At 41.9% G+C, this 11,132-nt stretch overlaps 1 long non-coding RNA gene across 1 annotated transcript; it reads right to left on the reverse strand.

The window, feature by feature from the left end:
* Positions 1–224: 224 nt before the first annotated feature.
* LOC114547456 (uncharacterized) lies at positions 225–5,791 on the reverse strand. Its single transcript, XR_003691164.1, has 4 exons — positions 5,746–5,791; positions 2,911–3,151; positions 846–902; positions 225–345 (listed from the first exon to the last, which is right to left on the reverse strand). It is a non-coding gene; the product is annotated as an uncharacterized LOC114547456 (long non-coding RNA).
* Positions 5,792–11,132: the final 5,341 nt, after the last annotated feature.

The raw sequence follows: 11,132 nt of genomic DNA on the forward strand, positions 1-11,132 counted from the left end.
TTGTCAAGTCAATACGTAATTTTACTGATTATATGCCAAAATCATATCAATATCCCTTTCATTTCTACAAAGACAGAATTTATTTTTTTAAATCTCTATAAAAAAAAAAATTTAGCAAATTGTTATTAGCAAGCTCCACAACATTCTTGTACAACAGGTCCCCCAGAACCTCTGTGATGTAACCGTCGTCATGGGTTAGTCATCTCCTTTCCAATCCCGAACCACCCACAGCCTCCGCTCAGAGACCTACAGCTACAGAGTGCTGCTGCGTCATATGAAATCCAGTGTGTTGTCACCTGCAGGTCACGTGACCGCCGGGCTTCCTCAGGTTATAAACCTCTCGACCTGGAATGAGATATGACAGTGTTGTTGTGGCTGCCGGCAGCCTCATGTGACTTAGTGCGCTTGCCTGCGAAGGCTCTCGCATGCAACTAAGAGAAAATGGCTGAAATTTTGATGTGGCTGGGAAATAGGATGTTGCCTTCTTAAGCAACGAGAGGGACATATTACTGGAATATACACCTCACTATGTGGATGCACTATGCGGACAAAATATGTAGGCATTTGCATCTTAGTTCTAGGCTAAAATGAAATTTATGAGGGAAAAAAAGTGAAGACATAATGTATGAAATGAATCATTTCAGAGATCAGTGGGCATGAGTGTCTGTATTTATGTGTTCTTTCCATTGTGTCTCTCTGTAAATGCCGTTGATGCAGCCAGCTGTTCCATATACAGTATAACGTTATTTTTCCCCACCATATGTCAGAAACATCTTTCACAGGAAATGCAGCACACTTCTAAAACACAAGTGTTTGTGTAACGTCTTGAATGGTGGTAATTGTACCTGAGGGTCACCGGGGGTGTTGTCCTCAAAGGGTGGAGGCGGAATTGGATTCAGCTGCTGAGGAAATGAAATATAAAAAAAAATTAGATTTCATTTAATTATTTATTCATGTCGGCGATGCAATATGGAGCCACCTGGGGTGTTTGTTTGTGTGTGTGTGTGAGCGGGGGTTTCAGGTGATTATTACCTTGGAGATTTTGACTCATTTGCATGTAGGAGAATTTATATGACCCCTTGAAGTGGAAATTGTACACAAACACGTTGCTCTCCACAGGAAGAGGAGAGAGAAAGACAAAGAAAAGAAATGAATGAAGGTACAGTATGTTGAGGATTGTGTGTGTGCGTGCGTGCGTGCGCGTACGTGCGTGCGTGCGTGAGTGCATGAGTGCATGCTTTGTTTGGAGGAAGAGGGATCCTCAAGGGGGTTGATGGTAAGCTTACGAGGAGCCCGTAATCATATCTAAAGGGCAAATGCGCATCGTCAATTTTGTCTACTAAAAGTGCTGTTTTTGCCGCTGACATGCTCAGATTATTATTCTAACTGTCTGACAACATTATGGAAAGGATCCCTACAGAGATATACCTTTAAGGAGTAAGATCCTTTTTGTTTAACCAGAAATCGCCCAATATCGCAATCGCCAAACTTACCCAACTCCATTTAAATAAACAGTACTTTTATAGTGTATAGAGCAAACATATTTTCACATGTAAATGGGAGTATTAAGGGTGTATTTCAACCAAACCAGAGTGGTGATTGTTGGAACAGTGTAAATCAAGAACCAAGACGGCTTTTCGGGGATGTTTCATGTCAAACAAAAAGGATCTTATTCTTTAACAAAAAGGTTGATCACTATAGGAATCCTTTTCATAATTTTGTCGGACGCTTGGAACAATAATCTGAGAATAACAGTGGCAAAACAAGCACTCTTAGTGGACGTAAATTGAAGGTATGCAACTGCCCGTTAATGTTACATTGCAGCTTGTTTCGCCTAAGACAAAAATTGTTGTTCCTATCAGTCACTTACAGATTTTACCCTTTAATGACCTCCAGAATCACACAGATCCGGCATTTATGTTTCTGTCCTTTTAATGCATGTGTTTTCAAAATACTACTTAATTTACTATATGACTCCTAAACTGGAAGGGATTCAAGATTTGCTCAAGAACACTGGTAAGGCAGGAAGTTGCCAACATGGGCCAGAAGACAGATATTTCACTTTACTGCATTTGAAACATGCATCGAGAGATAAGGTGTGCAGCCTGTGCATGACTGAAAATAAACAAACCATTTGAAATGTGCAGGGATTTACTGTACGAGGCAAAAAAGAAAATCTGTTAAATGTTAACCTACTTGCAGCCACAGGTTGCTCTTTGTTAGTGAATTTCTCAAGCTTTTAGCTCCGTAGCAGTGGAAGCCCCGATGAAACACAGTCCCATCACATGATGTTAGCTCGGCGCATGCAAGGATCGCTACTTAACGCTGACAACCACCCAGTAGTCAGGGAAAAGCTCTTATGTGTCGTAAGCTACTTATTTACTGTCCTATCGCTTCTGCAGAAGATAAACTGCTTTGGGAAGGGGGCGAGCAGAGACTGTTAAGCCATCAGTGAAATTACAGGATGGTCTGTATTTAGGGTATGTTTTCCAGAGAACCCTCACGGTGCAATATGTGCAAAACCTCTGACTGATATGCATAATGTTCTCGTCATGCGATGGGTATCCCAACATTTGAATTCTCTCAGGGCTTGTGTAGTATGCATTAGCGCTTCCAGATTTCTACACCTTATCTAATGTCTTTACAAAAGCCACACTAAAAGGCGCACAAGCCCCCGACTCATTGGCAGAGTTGTAGCCTTGGTGCTTTATATCATTCGGCTTTGTCTGGCTAACCGGCCTTCCTTTCTTCCGTGGTGAAAGGGACCACGACGGACAAGGTGCTATTGTGAAGCAGCATGCACCCAGCCCCCCTTCTGCCACCTCACTGTTCATCAATTACAGAACAAGCACACAGGGTGAATGCAGCATTATTTATGTTCCCTTGCCACCACAACGCACATATAATTACCTCTCAAAAGCTGTAATTGTGCTCATTTCTCATGTCCGGCGCGGACATCCACTCCACTCCTGTGCCCTCGCCGCATCTCCATGGAGATTGAGAGCCAATTGACGTTGAAGGACATCACAGGTCGTAGTTCGCATTTTGGATTGCCAAAGGTGTTTGACTATGTACATTGGACAGTAGAATTCAGATGGAGCTGCTTGTCGATAGTGTAGTTCACATGTTCTTTTTTAGAAATGAGCAGATACTGTAAAAGATGGAAAAAGTCATTAAAGGCAAAAGCTATTTATATGGGTTGTTGCTTTGAAAGTGTAATACAGGTATTATCTTTTGTGTCACTTAGGCAATAATTCATTTCTAAAAAAAGAAATTTTTTCTTTCTTTTTCTTTTTTTTTTTTTGTTACCTTGAACCAAATGAAAATTCATCCAACATCATGCTCCTGCTTCAGTTTGTGACTCCAGCGTTTGGATGTGAGGTTGATTGACTAATGATTGAAGTGACTGGTGAGTCCATCACCACCGTCCCGGCAATACAGAGTGACAGTTTGTATGTGTTTGATCAATGGTGCATAGCTCAGGGACAGAGCGAGAGCACGGGGCTGTGGCAACTCTCAAACCTCTTTGTCAATCAAAAGGCCCACAAACCGCACCCCATGAAATCCATTAAAACCAATTTAGCCGCAGCCGCACAGCTCAGGACTCCATGAACGCTCAGCCCGTGGTGAATTAATGATGTATTTTCAAAACTTTGCTGGTTTGAGTTGATTGCTGAATATTATTTCTCGGACCTGGTGTCATTCATTACTAGGTGGTGAAAAGGTCTCTCAGTGAGGGATCATTCAGTGTAGTTTCTATCCTGCCTGATGTTTTAAAATAAAAAATGTTCAATGCCTTTTGTTCCCCTTTTTCTATTTCCTTATTTTCTTCTTACAAAATGATCCTGTTTTTTCTGCAAGTTGATGAGCCCATAGACTGTATATTAATTATATATACAGTCTATGGATGAGCCTAGAGCTGGGCAATATATTGATATTATATCGATATCTTGATATGAGACTGAATATTGTCTTAGATTTTGGATATCGTAATATTGTGATATGACCCAAGTGTTATCTGTCCCTGGTTTTAATGGCTGGATTATAGTAAAGTGATGTCATTTTTTTAATTTACCAGACTGTTCTAGCTTTTCTATTATTTGCCTTTACCCACTTAGTTATTATATACATATTAATGATGATTATTTATCAAAAATCTCATTGTGTAAATATTTTTTGCAAGCACCAATTGTCAACCCTACAATATTGCTGCAATATCGATACTGAGGTATTTGGTCAACAATATTGTGATATTAGATTTTTTTCCATATCGCCCAGCTCTAGATGAGCCTGACTGATTCTCCTATTAAGGTTCTTCTGATGCAAAAATAATCAATAAATCACCACCTTTGGACTGTAACGACACCTTGATTAATTAAATTATTTTATTAGATTTAAAAGAGTATTTAGTTGTAACAAAAAGCAAAAGCGGAGTCTGGCCTCTCTCCATTGACAAGTGTTAACTTCCTTGAAGGCGGCTACTCTGTTGAAGTGTAAAACTATTGGATCTGCCCAGAGCCACTCTGGATCTGCCAGAACCAATCGCTAACATTTGGTCGTGACGTATGTCATGCGCACGTGCAACAAGAGGGGAGACCGACAACAACTATCGGCTTATATTTAGCATTAGCATCGTTAGCGTTAGTCTTGGCCAACTCCTTCATCACTAACGGAGCGAGCTGGAAAATCTAACTTTTCCAGAATCCCCGTGGGGAGGAAGGCCACCAACACAACACAACAGCAAATATTGTTCTCGCTCGGGCTTTAACTTCTGGATATTCGGCAGCGTTGCCACAACGGACCAAATAGGCTTCGCTCGCATCTTTCTAGAGCACAACCTCAACGCCATCGTTCTCAATCACTCCCTCTGTTCACTGATTGGACCGCCAAATATGTGGCCGGAGAAAACCCAAAAATATACCGCAAACCCAGACGGAGTACTGAAGGAAAATGAAAATTGAGCGGAAGTACGTAGGAGGGCGGAGCTAGGCTAAAAACCAGCGGCAATAGAACCAGACCCTACCCAACCAGATCATACTGAATATAATTTGGACCTGGGCCCGGGTAAGGTTTTGAATACTGGGAACACAGCTGACCCTTTGACTTGAACCTTCTATCTTAAACAGGTAACACTATAGTTCACTGTCATCTCCTGGTCCGGTGTGCGTGTGTGTGTGCACAGCTCAAAATCCACAAAACCAGCCTGAAAATGAACACTACCCAGCCAGCAATGACATGTGGGGCCCAGATGAGGGCTTCATGGGCGGCAAATGTGGGCCCCATTATGGGCTTGCACCCGGGATCCACATTGGGGCAAGCCGTGGAAGCCCAGACATACTAAAAGTGGGACCTGTAAGGGTACTGCATGGGTCTTAATTGGGCACTTCATGTCAGACCCATTTGGGCCCCACCTGCCCAAATGGGTTTAAAGTGGGTTTGCACCCAGGATCCAGCCGTGGATGCCCAGATGGGCTTTAAAAGGGACCTATAAGGGTGTTATGTGGGATCTTAACCTGGCAATTCATGACAGCCATCTTAAAGGCGGTAACCTCATACACTCACATTTATCTTAGTTCATGCTGTTTTCCTTAAGATTGGTTTCTATATCTTTTCAGACACATTATATATTTTGTTGTAAACATTTATTTAGTTTTAAATAACTTACAGGGCACTGGATTTGGTTTACATATATACTTTATTAGTTTTGGATTGGTTTTCTAATATAACTGTTTTCTTTGACCTTACCAGTGTTGCGGATTCCACACCCTGGAGTGAGGCATGCAGGCTGCAGGGACAAAGGGGTGGCATCTGGAACTACAGCTGCTTTATAGGGGTGGTGGCTAAATTGGACTCTACCACTACTTGTTATGTCAGGGGGGAGTTAGCTTTATTTGTCCTCAAGATATTTGAGTTTTGATTTGTATTGTCTTTAGTACATTTATTCAGTACTCAGTATTCAGTTAATTAAGATTACATTTCTTTTGGAGTAAGTATTTAGTTGTTTTCTTTTGTTATTTGTAATTTACATATTAGTGTTATTGTTAGTCTCCCCCTGGGTGTCAAACCTGGTCTGATCACCCAGTACATAAGTCCCCTTTGTTTCTTGTATAGGCGGTCAGTTGTATTTTTGAGTTTGTTATGTTCAGAGCTTAAGTTCAGTTTGTTTGACCTCTTTTAAGGGCCCAAATGTTATCTTTATTTGTTGTTTTTTGTGGGTAAAATAAAAACCCCTTTTTGGAAATCTCCTTGCGACTCCTCATGCCTAACTGCTTGGTCCCTGACAAGCACCATGGATTTCTTTTCCAGTTAGTGCTCACCTTTCTTTGAAAAGAAGTCAGTTACCAATTGTTTCCCCTCATTCTGTTTTCTCTTCTCCTCCTGTCTTTCCTTTCTTTTTGGTAGCAAAAAGTAGGGGGTGAGACCTTTTTGTATACAAAATAGTCAGTCAATCAACCAAGTTATTCTGCCAATACACTAACTTTACATTTCATCTGATATGCATTATGAAATGTTATTAGGAAATGAAAATATCCAGGTAAAATAAAATATATTCCAGACTTTTCAAGGGCCCTCTCTCCCCTTGGGCCCTGGTAATCAGTATTGGTTTTACCCCCGGTCCGATGCCCCTGGTGTCTGTGCTGCTGCTCGTCTTTATCCAGAGAGAGCGAACACTAAGCGGCGCACAGGTCTGCTTCAGAGCTCCGTCTATCGTGATATATTAATTATTGTCCAACCTCTCCCGCTGTTTTTCCTTTTGGTTAGATTCTACATCAGATTAAACAGCACAAACCAAAAATACAGACCACTGTACAATCTGCAGTGTTATTTTTCTGGCAAAATAATATTTCAACTTACCTCAATTTGTGAATGTCTGATAGAAGTTCTCCTTGAAGTCACAGCTAGCAGCAGTGCTTTCCGAATGGACTGCTAACGTTTTGAGCGCGAAACAAGGCCTTTGCATACAGGCCCCTTATAGATGTCCTAAGAACTGCCTGACCAAATAACAATTAAATACAGTAAAATTCATAAATTGAGAGAATTAACAAACGTTAACTGCTCCGCTGGCTTCATTATGAATGAGCCTAATTAGGTGTTGTGTGCATAACAGGCGGAAAGAGTACTGAAAATCTGTACTCAAGTACAAGTACTGTTACATTGCTAAAATATTACTCTGTTACAAGTAAAAGTACTGGTGTTAGAGAAATACTCAAGTAAAAGTACAATTTGTAAAAAAAAAAAAAAAAAAAACTACTCAGAGTATTAGTTACTTTTAACCACCGTCACTTCTCCAGCCTAGGGCTGGATGTGTGTTTTCCTTTACCAAAAATTAAAATGCCAACAATCTATTAATCATTAATAATTGATTAGATACAAAACAAGTGTTTTTCCCTCCCCTTTTTTTCTCAAACAGATCTACTGTACCTTTTACAGCCAACACATCAGTCATTGTTGGTGTATGAGCTACACCTTGATAGAAACACATGCTACTCCTTGGTCCAAGGACATCTATCAACACAGAAGTGGAAGACAGATTGATGATGAGGCCTCCTGCAAGTCCTTTTCTAACAAATATTGAATTACAATTTCCTAAGAGGTAATAAATGCATCATATTCATGTCCATAAAGGGACTAGCTGTCTGTGAGCTATTTGGCCTCATCTTCAAAAATGAAGTACCGTAAAACTTTGAATAGGATCCCGGAGTTTTATTTGATTAAATAGACCATTGGGACAGGCGTCTATGGGATGTGGATAACCTTATGGGGTTATTTGTAGGGATGCTTGACATTGATTTTGTACCGATATCCAATATACCAATATTGTCCAATGCTTAATTTCCGATACCGATATTAGCCGATAAAGATACCGAAACATATGATCGTTTATAGGCTTACTGCCCACTGTTCCATGACTCCCTTGATACTGGGGATTTGAATGTTTTGAAGGACTAGCCAGCAACCGGTAGTCTAACTGGGGTGCGGTGCTTACTACCCCTTTGAGAGAAGATGCCAACTGAACATTTCTTTGACTGAGGTAAACTGAAAACAAATATCCACACAAGAACAAAAATTCAACTCATTCCACTCATTGGGGCTTAGATCTGCCCTGCTCAAGAATTTATTTACTCTACAAACCCTGTGTGTATGCTGGTTGGCCAACAACCTACACCCAAATTTTGTCTGCATTCGCTTTGAGAGGAAACAAGCTTTCCAATAAGGTATAAAATGACATACTTTAGTCATTTTAAACCATTTCAAAAACCGATACCGATATTTACCGATATTGAATTTTAAAGCCAATATCGGCCGATAATATCGAGCATAGTTATTTGTCTAAATATGTGTTTCTGCCCCAAGGGACAGGCGTCTGGGACTGGGCTATTATTTGAAGTGTTACGGTAGGCCTGCAACCTTTCTGAGAGTCCACTAATCAGCATAATTCAACACAGCGTAAACTTTGACATATTTTGATGTTTTTTACATTTTTGGGAAGTTAAATTTTTCATTTTCTGCACGACTAACAAAAATGACTGATGGATTGTTTTGGCGAAAGATCTACATGTATGCAATGTTTGTTCTTTGGTGACTAGCGTGACTTGAAATGTATTGAGTTACAATTACTAAATCTCAACATGCTTGATTAGCCTAAATGTAGAGTTACTACAAGTTACTAAAAATTGTACAGTAAGTAATTACGTAACTCAATAGGCCTACATAGTTACTTTGCGCCTAAATATGTCATGCAAGACCCATATATGTGTTCCCAGATCAAACCCATGCCCACTTGGCACATAAAAATGCCATGCAGGACCCATATATGTGTTCCCTGATCAAACCCATGCCCACATGGCCCATAAAAATTCTATGCAGGACCCATATATGCGTTCCCAGTTCAAACCCATGGCCACTTGGCCGATAAAAATGCCATGCAGGACCCATATAAGTGTTCCCTGATCAAACCCATGGCCACTTGGCCCATAAAAATGCCATGCAGGACCCATATATGTGTTCCCTGATTAAACCCATGCCCACTCGGCCCATAAAACTTCTACTTGGCCCATAAAAATGCCATGCAGGACCCATGCAGGACCAATATATGTGTTCCCTGATCAAACCCATGGCCACTTGGCCCATAAAAATGCCATGCAGGACCCATATATGTGTTCCCTGATTAAACCCATGCCCACATGGCACATTAAAAATTTTATGCAGGACCCATATATGCGTTCCCAGTTCAAACCCATGGCCACTTGGCCCATAAAAATGACATGCAGGACCCATATATGTGTTCCCAGTTCAAACCCATGGCCACTTGGCCCATGAAAATGCCATTCAGGACCCATATATGTGTTCCCTGATTAAACCCATGCCCACTCGGCCCATAAAACTTCTATGCAGGATCCATATATGCATTCCCAGTTCAAACCCATGCCCACTCGGCCCATAAATGTGCCATTCAAGACCCATATATGTGTTCCCAGATCAAACCCATGCCCACTCGGCCCATAAAACTTCTATGCAGGATCCATATATGCATTCCCAGTTCAAACCCATGCCCACTCGGCCCATAAATGTGCCATTCAAGACCCATATATGTGTTCCCAGTTCAAACCCATGCCCACTCGGCCCATACAACTTCTATGCAGGACCCATATATGCTTTCCCAGTTCCAACCCATGCCCACTCGTCCCATAAATGTGCCATTCAAGACCCATATATGTGTTCCCAGTTCAAACCCATGCCCACTTGGACCATAAATATGCCATTCAAGACCCATATATGTGTTCCCAGATCAAACCCATGCCCACTTGGCACATAAATATGCTATGCAGGACCCATATATGTGTTCTCAGTTCAAACCCATGCCCACTTGGCCCATAAATATGCTATGCAGGACCCATATATGTGTTCTCAGTTCAAACCCATGCCCAATTGACCCATGCCTGTCCCTTATGGGGCCCATGTAATCAGCTCATATGGGCTTCCTATGTGGGACTCATACTACAAAACCTACATGGGACCCGCTGATTTCACCCAGCCAAAGCCCATGCCCACACAGTAACCATGGAACACGTACTTAACCCATCTTGGCCCCACATGTCATTGCTGGCTGGGTATCTGAAACAATCGCAAGAGACTCTATGGAGCAGAGCCGTATAGTTGTCGTAGCTAGCCGTTGCTACGCTATAATTTTCCAGTCTGCGTTAAAGGAGGCGGTGTTTAGCGAAGGGTCAACACATTCCTTTTCCTGCTCTGAGCGTTAGAGCTCTAGAGCTTTCCTCTTCTTTTTGCCACAAACAACACAAGCAAGCAACACATGGTTCACATGTAGTAACCACAGCACTTAGCTTCTAGCACCACCTGTTTCATGAGGGACGTGTGAATGAATTTGGCTGCACCACTTTCTGATGTAACCGGGCACTAATAACTTTTATTTTAAGCCCTGTATGGATAAAGTGCAGTCATATAATAATGTACATTCTGTCCACTGTTTTTGAATGCATTCTGTGTGTTACTGTCTGTTTCTACAGCTTCACTTGCGTGAGTGTCGCAGCATTGATGCACTGATGTGGATTAGCTACAAGGCTACAGCAATGTGTGCGTGTTTGTGCGTGTCATGCAATAGCTCTGTCCTCCCCTGACCCATGGCTGTTCCACTGTCTGGCTGCACACTCACTCTCTCACCCTTTCTCACTCTCCTCCCTGCTCACTCATTCATATCAGACATGTCATCCACCACGCAGTGCTTGGACACCCTCACGGGAACTTCTTGACCCAGATCTGTCTTCTCCTCTGCCCACTTGACCACACACACGGAGGCACAGATGCACTTGACATTTGGTCACTGACAAGACATCAGGTGAGGACAGAGGAACCCAGGTGACAAGGAGAAGCAGTGAACCTTTGCTGTGATTTCGCCCCTCTGAGCCCAAGTACTCTCACACACACACACACACACACACACACACACACACACACACACACACACACACACACACACGTCTCCATGTTGTATTTGCCTGTCAAGTGAGCCTTCCAGAGCTCTCATCACATTTTAGCTCAACTAAAAGGTGTGTTGTTTTCCTGCTCAATATCAGCGGCGCTCAATACACACACAAAATAATCACTTGAAA

This window comes from Perca flavescens, chromosome 20 (genome assembly GCF_004354835.1).
Source record: "Perca flavescens isolate YP-PL-M2 chromosome 20, PFLA_1.0, whole genome shotgun sequence".
Classification (NCBI taxonomy): domain Eukaryota; kingdom Metazoa; phylum Chordata; class Actinopteri; order Perciformes; family Percidae; genus Perca; species Perca flavescens.